Genomic DNA, 17579 nt, shown 5'->3' with positions numbered 1-17579 from the left:
GATTCCAATGAAGTGTATGTTCCACGATGGAACATCCGCGAGGAACAACCCTTCGCACACCTGTGGAGTGCGTGGAGTGGGCTCGTCACGCTGCTCCCAGTGGTGCGTTGGGGGAAGCCATGGCTAGCTACCAGGAGGGTAGGCTAAGCAATGAGCTTCGGGTTCTCCTGGCCCGGATGCAGCCGCGCGTCGAGCTGCTTTGTCGTGAAAACGACAAGTTAAAAGCAGCTCGCCTTCAGGAAGTAGCTCAGGCGCGGGCTGTCCGGGAGGAGAATAGGAGGCTTTCCGCCGCGGCGGCGGAGAAGGAGAAGGCGTTCAAGGCCCTTGAAGTTGAGGTTCAGGCCCGTCTCGAGGCTCGCTCCAAGGCTGCCCAAGCTGTTAATGAACAGCTTCGGCTGGCTAAGGAAACTGCTAGGAACGCAACTGAAAGGGCCACCAAGGCTGAAGCTGTTGCTGAGCCTCTACGCATGGAGAATGAAGAGCTTAAAGCCAAATTAGAGGCTCTCCAGCAGGCTCATGATGCCTTGGCGATGGAGGACGCGAAGAAGCTCCAAGAGATCCTGGACCAGAGGGGCGTGCTTAACCACACTGAGCGGAAGCTAAAGGGCGTCGAAGAGGCTGCTGCAAAGGAAGTGTTGCTTGCCAACCTTAATAAAAGCGAAGCCGAACGCGCCTGTACCCAAGCTCAAGCCGCCCTCCAAGAAGCTCTGGTTGCCAAGGAATGGCTTATTCGAGAAGCGTTGTCTCGGGTAAGCTTTTCATGTCTTTACGCTTTTCTTTGTAAATAGAAAAGGTTCTGATACTTGTATTTTTTCTTTGTAGGTTGTGCATCGGGTCTTCTCAAAGACGTCTTATGACGATGCTATGAGCGCAGCCCTCAACGCTTCTCATGAGGATGGGGAAAAGGCCGGCTTCCTGCTTGGTCTAGGGTTCGTTGAGAAAGGCATCCCGCCTTCCAACTTCCCTTTGTATGATGTGGATAGTGAAGCTGTTTATGACCAAGCAGTGAACCAGTATGCCGCCTTCCCGCATCCGGTGGTGGAGAAGGTGAACGAAGTCGCTGCTGCTGATGATGGGCTAGCTATCCTTAAAGCTTTCCTTGAACCACCACGCTCTGCTGATGGAACGGGTCCAAGTGGAAGTGGTCCTGAAGCTTGATTCTGAAGATCCCTTTCCACCATTAGCATAGATTTTAGCTTTTGTATAGCTATCTTTGTAATATTTGAATTTGATGAAATAAAGATTGTGTTAGTTCTTTGCCTTGTTTATTTTACGCATGTTTTGATCTAACTTAGCAATTTCTTTAGTACTTAGACAAGTTAACTTTTTAACGTGGCAAATTATAAGTTTGTTTCGCTTCCTCTTTCATGATTGTGCGGGTATGACCGTCACTTACACTTAGTAGGATGGCTTAACTTTACTTATATCCAACCTGCGTGGAAGTTTTCCTCATCTTTTCCTTTGAAATTTTCTAAGTGTTCAGAATAAGTTAACCTTTGGACGTGGTGGATGATAGGTTGAAGTTTTGCCTCCTTGTTCGTGATTGTGCGGTTAAGACCGTCACTTGCACTTACAAGGATGGCTAAACTTTACTTACATCTGACCTGCGTGTAGGTTTTCCTTAAAACTTGAAATTTTTACCGTGTGTTTATGCGGGTTTTGCCGCCTTCCACACGTAACGACTTACTTCTTCCCCTATTTATGCGGTGAATACCGGCACATTAGTGTGAGAAGTTCATAAGTATAAAGGTAAGGCTATTAACACATTGTGAAAGGAGAATCATTTCCATTAGAAGTGGCTCTAGGCCTTTTCTTTACAAGTTTGGAATTGATCTACATATAACATTTGCGTAATTGAGCTCCATTCCATGTTCTTGGGATGGGAGTGCCATCGAGCCTTTCGAGCCGGTACGCGCCCTTTCCCAGAACTTCTTTGATAATGTATGGCCCTTCCCAGACCGGGGCCAGCTTTCCTGGGCGTTCTTGGTTCGAAGCCTCGTTGTTACGCAGTATGTAGTCTCCTACATTGAAGTTGCAGAGTTTTACCCGCGTGTTGTAGTACTTTTGCATTTGTCGCTTGTAGTTCTCTTCACGCACTGCGGCTAAGTCTCTGCGTTCCTCGGTTAGCATAAGATCTAACCGTCTTTCCGCATCATTGTCTTCTGGCTGAATCAAGACCCTTGGTGAGGGTAAACCAATTTCGACCGGGACCATGGCTTCAGTGCCATAAGTGAGGCTGAACGGGGTTTCTCCCGTACTGGCCTTTTTCAGCGTTCTGTTTGCCCAAAGGACGTGCGGAAGCTCGTCCACCCAGCCGGATCTGTGTTCCAAGAGTCTTTTCTTTATACCTTCAACGATGCTTTTATTTGCTCTTTCCACCTCACCATTACCTTGCGGGTGTGCCACTGAGGTAAAGGTGTGGGTGATTTGAAGTTCTTTCAGCCACTGTTGTAGCTTCTTGTCAGCAAAGTTGGTGCCGTTATCGCTCACCAAATTCTGTGGAAGTCCAAAACGACAAATAATAAATTCCCAAATAAACTTTTTGATATGTTTCGCGGTTGTTTGGGCTAAGGGTTTTGCTTCTATCCACTTGGTGAAGTAGTCGATGGCTACCACTAGGAATTGAACATTTCCTGCTGCTGTAGGAAATGGGCCTGTCACATCGATGGCCCACTTCTGAAATGGCCATGAAGAGGTGACTGGAACAAGTTCATTCTTCGGGCGGTGCGTGTTGGGTGCGTAAAGCTGGCAAGACCTGCATTTTCTGATGTATGCCAGCGCATCCGTATGCATCCCTGGCCAAAAGTATCCCGCGTTGTTTAGCTTAGCTACAACAGCGCGGGGACCTGCGTGTACTCCACAGATGCCTTCGTGTACTTCCCTTAGGAGGTAGTCAGCATCTTGGTTGTCCACGCATCTTAAGAGTGGGCCAAGAAAGTTACGTCTGTAAAGGATGGCAACGATGAGTTGATAATTCAGTGCTTTACAGCGTAGTTTTCTTGCCTGTGTTTTTGACTCTGGCAGTGTACCTGCCGCAAGGTATTTTATTATTGGTGTCATCCATGTTTCTGTGCCGGTTTGGATGACACAAATTTCCTTGTGCGGGACCGAAGGTGTCTCGAGGAGTTCAATGCGGATGTCCTTTCCTAAGTGGGTGAAGGCTAACGATGCAAGCTTGCTTAACGCATCCGCAGATTTGTTTTCACTTCGCTTGACGTGTATGACTTTGCAGTCGTTGAAATCGCGCATAAGGGATTTTGCTTGTGCGAGGTACAGGGCCATTGTGTCGTTCACGGCCGTGTACGTCCCATTGATTTGATTGGCTACTAACATGGAATCCACGTGGGCTTCTAAGTGTTTCACTCCCATCTTACGCGCAATTCTCAGCCCAGCCAAGAATGCCTCATACTCGGCTTCGTTATTCGTACTTGGAAAATCCAGTCGAATAGCGTAAGTGTATTCTTGGCCTGCTGGGTTGGTTAGTTTCAGCCCTGCGCCTGAACCCTCGTTACTGGCTGCTCCATCAGTGTAGAGTCGCCAGACATCATTGATGTCTTGTGCTGGAGAGGGTTGAGCCTCTTCCTGGCACTCTTTTTCCCGCGATGCAGGCACTTCTGCAATAAAGTCGGCCAAAACCTGGCCTTTTATGGCTGGTCTTGGCTTATACTTTATCGCGTACTCCCCTAACTCAATTGCCCATTTGGCTAGGCGTCCCGATAACTCGGGTTTGCCTAGAACTTTTGCAAGTTTGAAGTTGGAGAGAATGGTGATTGGGTGACCCTGGAAATATCGTCTTAACCTGCGTGAAGCGTGTATAAGTGCTAAGACTAATTTTTCGAGGGTAGAGTACCGGGTTTCTACGTCTGTTAGGATACGACTGACATAATAGATTGGCATCTGGATGCCTTTTCGCTCTACTAGCAGGACTGCCCCGGTTGCTCTATCTGTTGCGGAAAGGTATAGGATTAACTCCTCTCCCGCTTTTGGTGCTGTGAGCGTTGGGAGTTCGATCAAGCGTGACCGAATCTCCTGAAAAGCTGCTTCCGCTTCTGGTGTCCAGCGGAAGTGCGTTTTCTTTAAACAGTTTCTCAACGTTGACACGAAGGGAAACGACTTATCCGCGTGGTTTGCCAAAAAGCGATTAAGTGCCACTAGTCGTCCATTCAGTGTCTGAGCCTGTTTGATGGTGGTAGGTGATTCCATTTTAATTATGGCTTCGACCTTTTCAGGGTTCGCTCTTAAGCCATCTTTAGTGACGATGACCCCCAAGAACTTCCCTTCTTCCATTCCAAAGGCACACTTGCTCGGGTTGAGCTTCATGTTTATCTTCCTGAGCGTGTTGAAAGTTTCTTCGATGTCTTTCAACATCGCTTCTGGGTCAGGGCTTTTGATGACCAAGTCATCCATGTAGACTTCCAAGTTCCTCCCAATTTGGGCATGAAACTGGTTGTCCATCAGGCGTTGGTATGTGGACCCGGCATTCTTAAGTCCGAATGGCATCATTTGGTAACAAAATGTGCCATCGGGCGTCCGAAAAGCGGTTTTGTCCTGATCATCAACGGCCATGTGGATTTGATGGTACCCCTTATACGCGTCCAGGAAGCATTTAAGGCGGAACGGTGCCAACGAATCCACCTTAAGATCAATTTCAGGTAACGGATAACAATCTTTGGGGCATGCTTTGTTCAAGTCCTTGAAATCTATGCACATGCGCCATTGTTTGTTATTCTTCGGTACCATAACGGGATTTGCAACCCAAGTTTGATACCTACTAACGCGTACGATGCCTGCGTCAAGGAGTTCTTTGACTTGGGTTCTACACGCGTTAGTTTGTTCTGGCCCCATTACTCTGCGCTTTTGTACGATTGGCGTAACAACCGGATCGCATTTGAGCTTATGCTCTGCCTTACTTCGGGGTACACCAGTCATGTCAGCTGGTGTCCACGCGAAGATGTCAGCGTTTTTTTGTAATAAGCGCTTGAGTAAGGTGCGTGTGGGATCAACAACTGTTGGGCCAATGGAGACTGCCTGGTCAGGGTATTTGCCGTTGAAAGCCCATCTTTCTGGTTCGGTGATGGTTGGTTTAGCCATCTTTGGTTTGGGTTTAGATGAGACAGATGCGATGCATACCTGGGGAATGCCGGTGATCATCGCTACACCCTCAGCTGTTGGCCATTCCATCATGCCGTGGACTGAGGATACCACGGCGTTGAATCTTGCCATCCCGTCTCTTCCGAAGAGAATGTCGTATGTGTGGTGTGGCTTCCTCATTACGACAAAATCCACGTCTTCTGTGGGTGAGTGATTCCCGTCCGTAAGAGTGACGGGGAAAGATAGGATACCCAGGGGGGTGTTTGTGCTGCCATCGAACCCTTCCATCGAGGCGCAGATCGTTTCCAGGCGTTCCTTGTCTTCGTCATCTAGCTTGTCGAAGAACTGCCTGTACATCACCGTTGACGAGGCGCCGTTGTCAGCAAGAGTGCGAGAAGTGATGTAGTGCCCCAGCTGGCTTTTGATGACGATAGGGCCTTCTTTGCTGGGTCCTCCTGGCACTCGCGGGAAGCGCACCTCCGCTTCCTTCCACGCACATGGTTCTGTCGTTCGCCTTTTTCTTCCTCTGATCTTACCATGAACCATGTTGATGCTGATGTCAACGGGCTTTCGTCCGTTGCCTCGGTACCGGTTGTCGTTCCTTCCTCCCTTCTTGATTGATGCCACCAGGTGTGCCAGTCTTCCATCCTTGATGAATGCTTCAACAATATCCTTCAAGGATGTACACTCTTCCGTACTATGACCTTTTGTCCCGTGGAAGTCACAGGATTTGCTCTGATCCGCATTAGGTCGCTGCCGGATCATTGGAGCTTTTGGCCATGGTAGCTTTTCAGTGGCAAATATCTCCGTAACGCTTTTGGTGAGTGGCGTCCACCGGTGTTTTTGGCTTGAAGGGTGTGTGTTATTTCTTCCGCCAACAAGAGGGTGAGAGCTGGATGAGGTGTCAAAGTTTACCCATGACTGCCAAATACCTAGCTTCCTCTTTTTGTTCTGCCGGGCGATCCGAACATTGTTTTCTCTGGTCCTTTGCGTGTAGAGGTGTGTACTCTGGGGAAGATCCCTTCCCAGTTGCGTCTCCGTCTCGGCAAAGCGCTTGGCTGCCGTCATGATGGCATCCCATGTGGATGGCATGCCGTCCTTACCCGTCAATGTGCGGATAAGCTCTGGGTATTCTGCGCCCTGGATGAATGCGGCGCGAACAAGATCTTCACTTATGTTGCCCAGACTTAGCTTTTTGGAGTTGAAGCGAGTGATGAAGTCTAGTAAAGATTCATCCTCCTCTCTGACGCAGTTGAGGATCGTCCACTGTTCTTCAGTATATTTCCTTTGTTGGCTGAAGTGTTGGCTGAACTTGTTTTGAAAGTCCGCCCAATCATATATGTGGTGGACCGGTAAACGATCGAACCATGCCCTGGCCGCTCCAACCAGAGTCATCTGGAACATATAACACCACGTGGGTTCCGTCCAGTTACTGACGGTTGCCCCCGCAATGAATCTGTTCAAGTGGTCGTCTGGGTCGGATAGACCATCATAAGTGCCAATGTTGGACATTTGTTTGGCACTTCTCGGGGCGTTTGCTTCCGCAATGTCCCTTGCGAACTTTGACTTTCCTTCATTTGTAGCAGTTGGTCTAAAGGTTTTGGAGAAGTCACGCGGGTTTCTCTCCGCATTCGTTGGTTTAAAGGCTTCCCCAAAATTCCTTTTCGGTTGGAAGTCCGTTTCCTTACGCTTCCCTTTCGCCTTATGGCGAGGGTTTGCGTCGGTATCGGATTCTTCCCTCTCATCGTCTGAGTACTCGCACTCACTGTTCATATTGAGATGTTGGCGAGTACTGCCGAATTCGTCAGCCTGTTGAACTGAACGCAAGCGTTCATCCAATTCAGCTTGGAACTCTTTCTGACGTGCTTCGGCCCACGCCTTAACTTGATCTAGTGTTTGGCGAGGGACCCTCGTTCGTTTTTCCAACTGGGCATCAGTGAACCCCAGTGGAATATTTACTGCACTTGCCCCGGCTTGGGTAACCGGGGTAGTGTTCGTAAGATTTGTATAACCGCCGGTGTTCCCCACAGTTGCTGGGGTTGTGGTTACCGGGGTTTCTTGGTCGATTACGGGCCTTGGGACCGGAGTAACATTAACCATTTCTTCAGAAATTTTGAAAAAACTAATAATTAGTTCTAGCTTTTCTGCACGGATGGCGCCAATGAAGAAACACTAAGTGAATCCTGGGCAGATTATAGATAATCTGGGGGTTAAGTAATGTTTCCCACGAGGATGAGGTCCAGCAGAGAAGGTTGTTCTTCAGGGGACCTGCAAAACAGAGACCGTAAGCTCGTCACTGAGAAGGGGGGGGGGTTCCTCATTGTGACCACCCTCCGGCGTGAGAATCAGACTAGATTGCTCTGAATATAAGTGTATATTAAGAGATTGCTAGATAAGAAAGATATAAGATGATCTCCTTACCATTCCAAGGTGTTGGAGTATTTATAGCCGAAGGTAGGTTTCCTAGAAGGTACAGCCGGCTGAATAGTATTCCTGTTCCACCAACAGTGGACTACGCACAGGCCATGCTGGTTGGTGGATAGGCTACGGCCGACAGTAACAAGGTCGGCTGTACACTGTTCCTTTACTGCCGGCTACGCACTGTTCCACCAACTGTAGGCTGCGCACGTCCTATCGTAAGGGTTGGTGAGTAGGCAGCGGCTAATAGTGACAAACAGTACTAGAGGGTGCTCTTCCTCGTACTGTTGTCGGTGAGCTGTCACCCTGTGATTGGTTCATGGGCTGTTCTGGTCAAATCGTCTGTTCTGCCCATACCTTAGTAGGTATAGTACAAAAGATCTTCCAGAAGCATACGGACTGGCTCATTTAGGCGGGAGTATTCCCGCCTTGCTCATTCCTTCATGTGACTACTGAAGTAGCTAGTGCCTTGTGCGTGTAGCCTTGCTGTTAGTGCGGGTAGCCTTCCCTGATGGCTTGTATCCGCAACTGCGGGAACAGGCGGGGTACTTCCCCATTGGGAGGCTTTCCCTGCGGGTACAGCTGGCGTACTGCGCGTAAGGTTCTCTGAGCATGGTGGGTCCTGCGGGAGCAGTTGGTCGTTGCGCAGACGTCCCTGTTCAAGGTGAGTCTTGCGGGTCCAACTGGGCTCTGCTGGGACCTACCTCTTCACTGTGAAATATATATTAATAGAGTTGATATGCCTCTGTTATTATGTGAAGCGTGTTATATATGCAGCTGCTTGCATCCGAGCTTATGTACCTATTTTTTTCCACCAAGATAATCAAGCATTTAAATGTTATCTAAGTGGTTGATGCCAAAGTACCAAATCAAGCATTTAATGGTTATCCAAGAAATAGTTGTGAGATCCATTCTTAAGACCTACACCTTTGCAAAAACTTACTCCTTAATGAGAAGTAAAAAAGCTTTAAAAGTGCTATGTGGGAGAATGATACATGCCCGATAGTTTCAGTTGGTACTTGGAATCTAGTACACGACTTTGATGCTTCAAAATTTTGTTACACACTCTTATATAGATATAAATATATAAACTTTACTAGTTTGATCCTCCCGTGTTACGGGAGTTTATTCAAGTTTTTATTTTTAATCGTTTTGTTATTTTATGATGATTTATTTTATTTTTTAACGTAGTTTTTATTTATTTTAATACATATATATTAGTTTCTTATTATACTTTTTAGCGTTTGGGTTTTTCCAACTAAGATGTGTATGTTTTTTAGTTTTTTAACGAACAAACATAAACAAACATGGGCATGTTGATTTTTTTTAAATAAATAAACATGAACACAAATATTTGTCTAATGAAAAAGGGGACGTTAATGTAGTTGACGATGTTGGGTAGTATCGAAAGTAAACTGACGAAGGAGATGATAGACCAGCAACAAAGAACATGTAAAAGAGACAAATTAAATTATGGTTTAACGATGAAAGTGTTTAACAATAAATGAGATCTTATAACCCATTTAAGGGCTATTAGGGTTTGGTAAGACCTATAACCCGTATAAATTATTCTTTGATGATTAAGAGGTTATTTCACAAATAAATGAGATGTTACCCGTTTAAGCGTTATAATTATTCTTTGGTAAGACCTATAACCCGTGAAGATTATTCTTTGGTGAGACCCATGACCCGCAAAAATTATTGTTTGATTATGAAAGAGTTTCACAAATAAATGAGATTTTATAACTCATTTAAAAACTATCCGCTTTTGGTAAGACTCATATCCGCTAATTCAGGTCAAATGCATGAGAAACTCTCATTTAGAAATCATGCAATCTGGTGGCTCTAGATAATGTGGGGAGCAACCTGAGAGTGGCACGTAAGATTTCATGGTAAACAATCTAATTATATAGATAGTTAGATATATAAATATTCCGTTAGTGGCAAAAGTAATAATGTAAGCCAAAGTCCACCACTAACTACAATTGGTGCTTTAAAGCAATGTTTTCAGACCCGACCCGGGCTTCTTACCGGGTCAAAGGTCGAACCGATCCGGAAGGACGGACCGATATTTGACCTGAAAGACGTCATATATAATATATATTTATATATGAAAAAATTACTAGTTTTCATGAATATTTAAGTCCCTACACATGATCATTTTGAACATAATGGGAAACTTTTTAAAGAAGAATATTTAAATTACAAACTTGGTCCTTCGTGTTTAAAGTAAACAACCATTTTCATTATTTTCTCACTTTTAATTGCTGCAGCCCTACCTTTTCTTCTTTCACATATGGCATACGTCTCCATCATCTTCTTTGTTTCTTCAATATTTTACAATACAAGTTATATTATAATAATATAATAATATGTATGTATAAAGGAATTTGGTGAGTGGTCAACCACCGTTAAGAGCTCGCCGGCAACAACTGTAATTTCACTAATTTTGGATTTCCGATTTCTTTTCCGGCTACTCAAAAACGACACCTTCGACGCCGACTGTTTGGTGTCAACCAGATCTGAAGATGTGTGCTCGACTGAGCCATCCAGATCTGAAGTTAAAGAATGCTTTGGGTTTATGCAAGTCAAGAACCGCTGTCAAGATCTGTTTTGCCGGTTCACCCGGCGAGTCATCGGGTCTGGTCCAACCGCCACCCGCAAAACCCGGCCGGGCTATTAGAAAACGGGTCAAACACCATAACTCGGACCAGTATTAGTACCGGGTCCCGGTCGGACTGTACGGGCCGGGCCGGGCCGGGTTTCAAAACATTGCTTTAAAGACTTTGAGAGATAGGCCTCATTCAGAAAATTCTGGTAATTTTAAATTTTGTACCTAAAAAAAATATTTTATGAAAATTTGTCCTACTCCAAATGAAAATCAACTTTCTTGTCATTTTTACCTTCATTCTCTTCTAAATCGGTACCACTTGTTAAAATGTATGCTAAACATGAAAGAAGTTCAAAAATTGATCACTTCAATATGAAATGGGTAGTCTTTTTCAGAAAGAATGGGTCGAGTAAACACAAACACCGATGTGCTGATATCATATTCCCATAGCCAAATGAGAGATGCAGGGTTGAACTTATTCGATCAGCTGAATTAAAAAACCGAACACGATGATATTGCATAAACATAAACAAGAGCAGAGAACTGAATTTCAAAATATGTAAGATCATGGTAACAAAGGGTGCAAATTAGATGCAATATAATTTCATCACGCATCAATAGTTCCTATACACGATCACCAACATAAAGCAATTAATGCTTCAAAATTTTGTTAAAATATACATTTTTTAACGTGCGAATTTATATGATTCGAAAGTTTAAATCAGTACATTCTTAACAATTTTTAAGTTTTTATTAAAACATTTGGCATTTGATAGTGACAAAACTTCAGTCAAGCACTATTGATGGCGAAACTAACTTAAGTCTAGGTCCACCACTAACTACAAGTATGAGTGTGTTTGAAGGACTTTTATCAATGGCTCTCTAGTCTCTACTGTTGAAGTCTTGAGGACACAAGTCTAAACCAAAGTGTACGTTATAATTCAGAAAATAAGGGAAATACTGTTATACGGTTAGTTGTAAAAGAATTGTAATTTATACTTTGGCATTATGAAAGAGATTTAATGATTTGCCATAGATCCTCATCCTCTGCTTGTGAGACTGAACTTAATATATTACTCCATCCCCATACACACCGCGACAAAATAATGCGGTGGAGCGAAAAAATCAGACCATGATTCATACTATTGGAGTATGCTACATGTCACAAAAGTTCCAGTGTCATTTAATAATAATTCATAAAAGATTAAATCTTTATAATATTATAAACAAAAAGTAACTTAGATTACAAAGAGGAAGACCACATAAATATAAAATTTTGAAAATAACCCAATTGAAAAAAAAAATGTTTCACATAAAAAAACCTTGACTAATTCAACCCGCAAGTTCCTCAACAAAACGTCACCCCCCAAAAACGGGATGTCCCTTCTAAACGACCTAAAATCACTCTGTTGGTGCTCTAATCATATACAGAATTACTTTTTAATATTACAAGCCAAGAAATTTACAACCAGATCAAAGTTATAATTCAAGAAAGATAATGACAGGAAAGTTGACGTGGAAAATACTGCAAAGTGTGAGAGGACGTACCCCAAACCTCCAAGTCAACTCTTGAAAGATATGATCAGTTTTGAAAACAAGTTTAGTAATTTATTATATTTATTGTGATTCTTATTTTTGCATTACAAAAAGAGATTTCATAATACTCTGCTTTACATCCCTCCAAAATGAAAGCCAGTTTTCTTCTCCTTTTTACATTCATCTTCTTCCAGAAATTTGGCGTAAGCATTGTTACCAATTCTTCAAATGTTACATGTATCCAAAGGGAGAGGGAGTCCCTTCTTGTATTTAAACAAAGCCTCACAGACACATATAATCTTCTATCAACATGGTCAGGAGAAGAATGTTGTGAACGGCAGGGAGTTGGGTGTGACAAAACGAAATGGTCATGTTGCCAAACTTGATATTGGTGACAAAGGGCTCAAAGGTGAGTTGAGTCCTTCATTACAGAATTTGAAGCATTTGCGTTACTTGGACTTGAGCATGAACAGTTTCTCAGGTAACATTCCTCAATTCGTAGGATCTTTTCAACGTTTGGAGTATCTCAATTTATCAGGTTCATTTTTTGGTGTAGTAGTTCCTCATTGTCTCGGAAACCTCTCAAGGTTACATTATCTTGATTTGAGTAACAATTATGGTATAGAGATTTCAGATGATTTAGGATGGGTGTCTTCACTTTCTTTATTAAGGCACTTGGATTTGTCACGAATAACCATTGGCAACCATACAGATTGGTTCCATCCACTTAGCATGCTCCCTTCTTTGCTTATATTGAACCTGGAACAATGTGAAATTAATCATATCCCTTCCGTCAAATTCATCAATTTCACGTCTCTTAATTCACTTAACCTCAATTTCAACCGCATCAATTCCACCATTCCTGTCTGGTTATCAAACCTTACTAGCCTCATGCATCTAAACCTTGCTAGTAACGACTTTCATGGTCAAATTCCTGATTTTCTTGGAATGTTTCGTTCTCTTACTTCCATCGACCTCTCGTTCAATTCCTTTGAAACTTCGATGCCTGATTTGTTATTTAATTTCAGCAGCCTTGTCCATCTAGACCTTTCACAAAACAAGTTTTCTGGTCCTATTCCCATGAGACTTGGACTACTCTTAAGGCTAGAAGACATATATCTTAATGATAACCACTTGAGTGGGAACATTCCTTTGAGTCTTGGGAAAATTTTAAAACTCAAGAACCTAGATCTCTCCGGTAACTCATTGGTTGGGGTTCTTTCTGAAACTCATTTAACCATGCTAAGCAATCTAAATTGTTTGACATTGCCAGGGAATTCATTAGTGTTGAATTTCAGCTCCCAATGGATTGCTCCCTTCCAACTTCGGATATTTTCAGCTAGTTCTTGCAACATCGGACCCCGCTTCCCGAATTGGCTTCACACACAAACAAATCTTCAGACACTGCATCTTTCTAACTCGAGCATTAGAGATACACTTCCAGGCTGGTTTGAGAACATCTTGTCTCGCATTCATGATTTGGATATGTCCGATAACCAAATCGGTGGCAAACTACCGCGATTTCGTTTTAATATTCATATGGGAGTTCTGCAAATGAACTCAAACAAATTTGAGGGATCACTAGATACATTTCCGTCAAATATGTATTATGTGGATCTCTCGGATAACTTACTATCAGGACATATTCCTCAAACAAATGAATCAATGAACCCAAGTCTTGACTTTGTTAATCTCTCAAAAAATCGTTTCACAGGAAGCATTCCTGTACACTTGTGCAACGTTCCTGGCATCCGCATATTGGATTTATCACAAAATATGTTTTCTGGAACTCTTCCGGAATGCTTAGGGAACTTGACTACATTGGATGTGATAGATTTTTCATATAACAGTATAAGTGGTGTTGTTTCAAGCTCATTGGGTTCTATACATTATCTGAAGTCATTGCACTTGCACGACAACATATTTGAGGGGGCTATCCCATTGTTCTTACAAAACTTGACTTATTTGGTTACCATGGATTTAGGGAACAATTTGTTCACCGGTAGTATCCCCTTCTGGATTGGTGAAAAGATATCTTACCTTAGATTTTTAAATCTCCAGATGAATAAGCTTACAGGCAAGATTCCACTACAGCTTTGTCAACTTAAAACACTTCAATTTTTGAGCCTGGCACATAATAACATAACAGGGGCGATCCCTGGTTGCTTCAGAAATTTAAGTGGCATGATCAAGACTTACAGTGAAAACTATAGCTATTCCTTTACATATAGGTATGACTATGAAGAAAATATTTTGGCTTCCATAAAGGGAGGGCAGTTGCTATACACCAAGACTAGAAACTATCTTACATCCTTTGACCTCTCAAACAACAATATTGTTGGAGAAATTCCCGATTCTCTAATGTATCTTGTGGGGCTAAAGAATTTGAATCTTTCTGGAAACCTTATAACTGGATATGTTCCAACGATCATCGGAGATCTAAAGCAATTGGAATCTTTAGATTTGTCGATGAACAAGCTTTCTGGTAGGATTCCTCAAAGTTTAGCTAGCTTGAACTTTCTAAGTTTCTTGAACCTGTCATTCAACAACTTAACAGGCCCAATTCCAGTTGGAAATCAGATCCAGACTCTAGATGACCTTTCGATATATGAAGGAAACAATGGACTATGTGGACCACCGGTTATGAGAAGTTGCAATGGAAATGATGTAATATCCAATAATGCTAGTGAGGACGAAGATCAAGACGATAATGCAGGATTGTGGTTTTATGAAGGGATGGGCCCTGGGTTCGTTATTGGATTTGTGGGACTACTTGGGAGTTTGCACTTTATCAGGAGGTGGAGGGTGGCTTATTTTGGTACTCTTGAAAATGCTTACGATTGGCTAACGATATCACTTCTACTGAATCTTGCTCGTGTAAGGAAGAAACTTTTCGAGTGAGGTATGCTCCTAGATTCAAAAACGCCAGCTTTCACTTAATAGTTAACACTGGAAATTGCGATAGCCGGAAATTTAAAATAATCTAAAACTATTTAAAATAAAAATGATCAATGACATTTGAACCAATTATGTCACTTTAAGACTAAAATTTTATTTTGTTCCTACAGTTTTTATATTATGTCTGAATTATAGATTTAAATATTTAATTAGCAATCCTATACTAAAGTTAAACAAATTAATTCTAACCATAACAATTAAAGGTTATGTAAAGACGAACATAAATACTAACAAGATTTCATAAAGTTTGATATTAGGCTATTTCTTTAATTGCTCATTTTACTAACTAACTTTAAATCTTTTTGCTTTAATAAAAAGGAAAATTGGTTTTAAATAATCTCAACTATGCCTTATTGGTAAATAACAGTCCGAATTTTACAATTGCCTACTGACAGTCCCAACTATTGGTGTATTTGTAATTAACGGGCCGCGACTAACGGATGACAAACTCCGTTAGTGATTTGCTGACGTGGCACGCCTAGTTGTCAAAATTGCTTATGTGACAGCTTACGTGACTCTGTATAAAAATGTTCTCTCTCTCTCTCCTCCTGCAAATCACCCAGCACCCGTCGCCACCAAACCCTATCCCTGCCAACACTGTTGGAGAAACAAACTAATATAATTCAGAAATTCGATTGCTTCTTTTCTTCGTAAGCCTCCTGGTACGTAGCTTTTGTTTTATTCTGTTGACCAAACCCCAACTTTCTCCGATACACCATCGAAACGTCAACAAATTCCATGTTTATTGATTCAAATTCATAACACAGACACGAGTTATAAATCCAATCAAGCAACCACTGTATTACCACCATCTCTCCCCATCATTAATCAATTCAAGTTTCAAATATCCATCAAATGCATATGAGGGTTACTGATTCAAGAAAATCGGAGGTTGCAGAGGTGCATAACAGAAGCTGCAAGTGGCCGCGGTGGCGGCGGTAGATAGTGGGACGGCGGTTGCAGGCGGTGGCGGAGGGCGGCACAAGTGGTTAACGGATGTTGTAGGTGCTGACGTAGGAGAAAGCTCAGAGGAGAGGCGACGATGGCACGAAAGATCTATTGTAGCGGCTGCGGTAGCGGAAATTCTAGTGTGGCGGCGGTGGCAGGTGGTGGAAATGGGTAGTCGTGAAGTGAAAAGGTAGTGGGGCTGCAGATAATGGAGGTAAGAAGATGGGTTTATTTAGATCTAGGGTTGTTGTTGGTGGTGTTGCCAAGTAAGCTACCATATAAGCAATTTTGACAACTAGGCGTGCCACGCCAGCAAATCACTAACGGAGTTAGTCATCCGTTAGTCGCGGCCCGTTAATTACAAATACATCAATAGTTAGGACTGTCAGCAGGCAAGTGTAAAGTTCGGACTATTATTTACCAATATGGCATAGTTGGTATTATTTAGAACCAATATTCCTAATAAATATACAATATATGTTTTTTGTTTTAATCAAGTTACATTAATTAAAGTTGTCAATACGATTTAGTTGTATTGTTTATAATCAATACTTCATGTAAGTAAGCTATATTACCATTTACCGAGAGGCTGCTGCTAAACATACCTCCCTTACACCATTTTTACTAAATATACACCCCCTTAACTTATTAGATAAATTACTGTTACCTCTTTACATTATTTATATGCATATTAGTCCTTACAACATTTTTTTCACTTAATAGTCTTTACTACATATATCAAATTAAAAACTATCAAGTATTCTATTAATTTATTTTTTTAGTATTAATATTGTAAATATTTATAATATCTATTTTTTTAATTTTAATAGTATATATATTTATAATATCCTTATTTTACCTCTTTATCTTTTATAAAATAAACCCGAAAACCTAAAACCCTAAACCCGAATCATAAACCCTAAACCCGAAACGCGAAAATCTAAACCCTAAACCCGAAACCCTAAATCCTAAAACCGAAACCCGAAAACCCAAACCCTAAACCCGAACCCGAAATCCTAAGCCTGAAACCCTAAACCTGAACCCAAAACCCTAAACTCCAAATCATAAAAAAAAAACGCAACTTGTAAAAAAAAAACAATATAAAACCCTTATTTTTTGTGCTAATTTGGTAATTATATAATTTTAAAGGGTAATATGAAAGTTGGTTTTTCCAATGGGGGGGGGGGGGAGGGGTATGACAAGCAACCAGGGGGGGTACTTGTAGTCTGACCCTTACCTAGATATTAAATAAAGGATCTCAATAAATAGCTTAAAATTAGTAATAGGTCTCTCATAAATTTATACTTTATAGGATGTGTTTTGTATATCATTGCAACGATTATTGTAGTTTGGAATTTTAACACAACTAGAATAAATAAATGTTGGGAAATTTTGGACAAAAGTATATTTATTAAGTATTTCTTACTAATAAATAAATTATTAACGTGTCTAAAGATAAAGAGTAGAGGTGAATGCGACATCGATATTCTAATTAAAGTATATAGTTAAGAACTTGAGCATTGATGAAATGGGAAATGGGGTTGTCTCGTGTAGAACGATAAAATTTGTGAATTTCTTATAATTAAGAACATCTGTAGTTGTGGCCTTATTGTGCCGTTTTGATGCCATAATGCCTGGAAACAACCCCCCTGGCATCATGGGTGGCGTTTTGAGTGTGCATTTTAGATGGTGTTATGTACATAACTTGCAATAGCCCGTGTTTTGAGGAGGGTTGTGTGAGAGATAGAGAGGGAGTGAAGGAATAAAATAATGAGTGTATAAGACAATGAGAGTTATGAGTATTTTTTCACTACTCTTGTTTTTTGTAAAACTTTGAAATGTTGACTAGCTAAGCACCATATGACGTCTGAGGTTGCCTAGTTTTGACTACACATGGTCTAAAATGTCTGGAGTGAAGGAATAAAATAATGATTGTATGAGACTATGAGAGTTATGAGTATTTTTTCACTACACTTGTTTTTTGCAAAACTTTGAGATGCTGACTAAGCACTATATG

At 41.8% G+C, this 17579-nt stretch overlaps 1 pseudogene; it reads left to right on the top strand.

Moving 5' to 3' along the window:
* The first annotated feature begins 11805 nt into the window (after positions 1–11805).
* On the top strand, positions 11806–14557 carry LOC143565628 (receptor-like protein EIX2; annotated as a pseudogene).
* Positions 14558–17579: the final 3022 nt, after the last annotated feature.

This window comes from Bidens hawaiensis, unplaced genomic scaffold (genome assembly GCF_021521415.1).
Source record: "Bidens hawaiensis isolate Kalapana, Puna unplaced genomic scaffold, B.hawaiensis_p1.1 tig00022500_1, whole genome shotgun sequence".
NCBI lineage: Eukaryota > Viridiplantae > Streptophyta > Magnoliopsida > Asterales > Asteraceae > Bidens > Bidens hawaiensis.
This window is presented reverse-complemented; position numbering and strand designations above follow the sequence as displayed.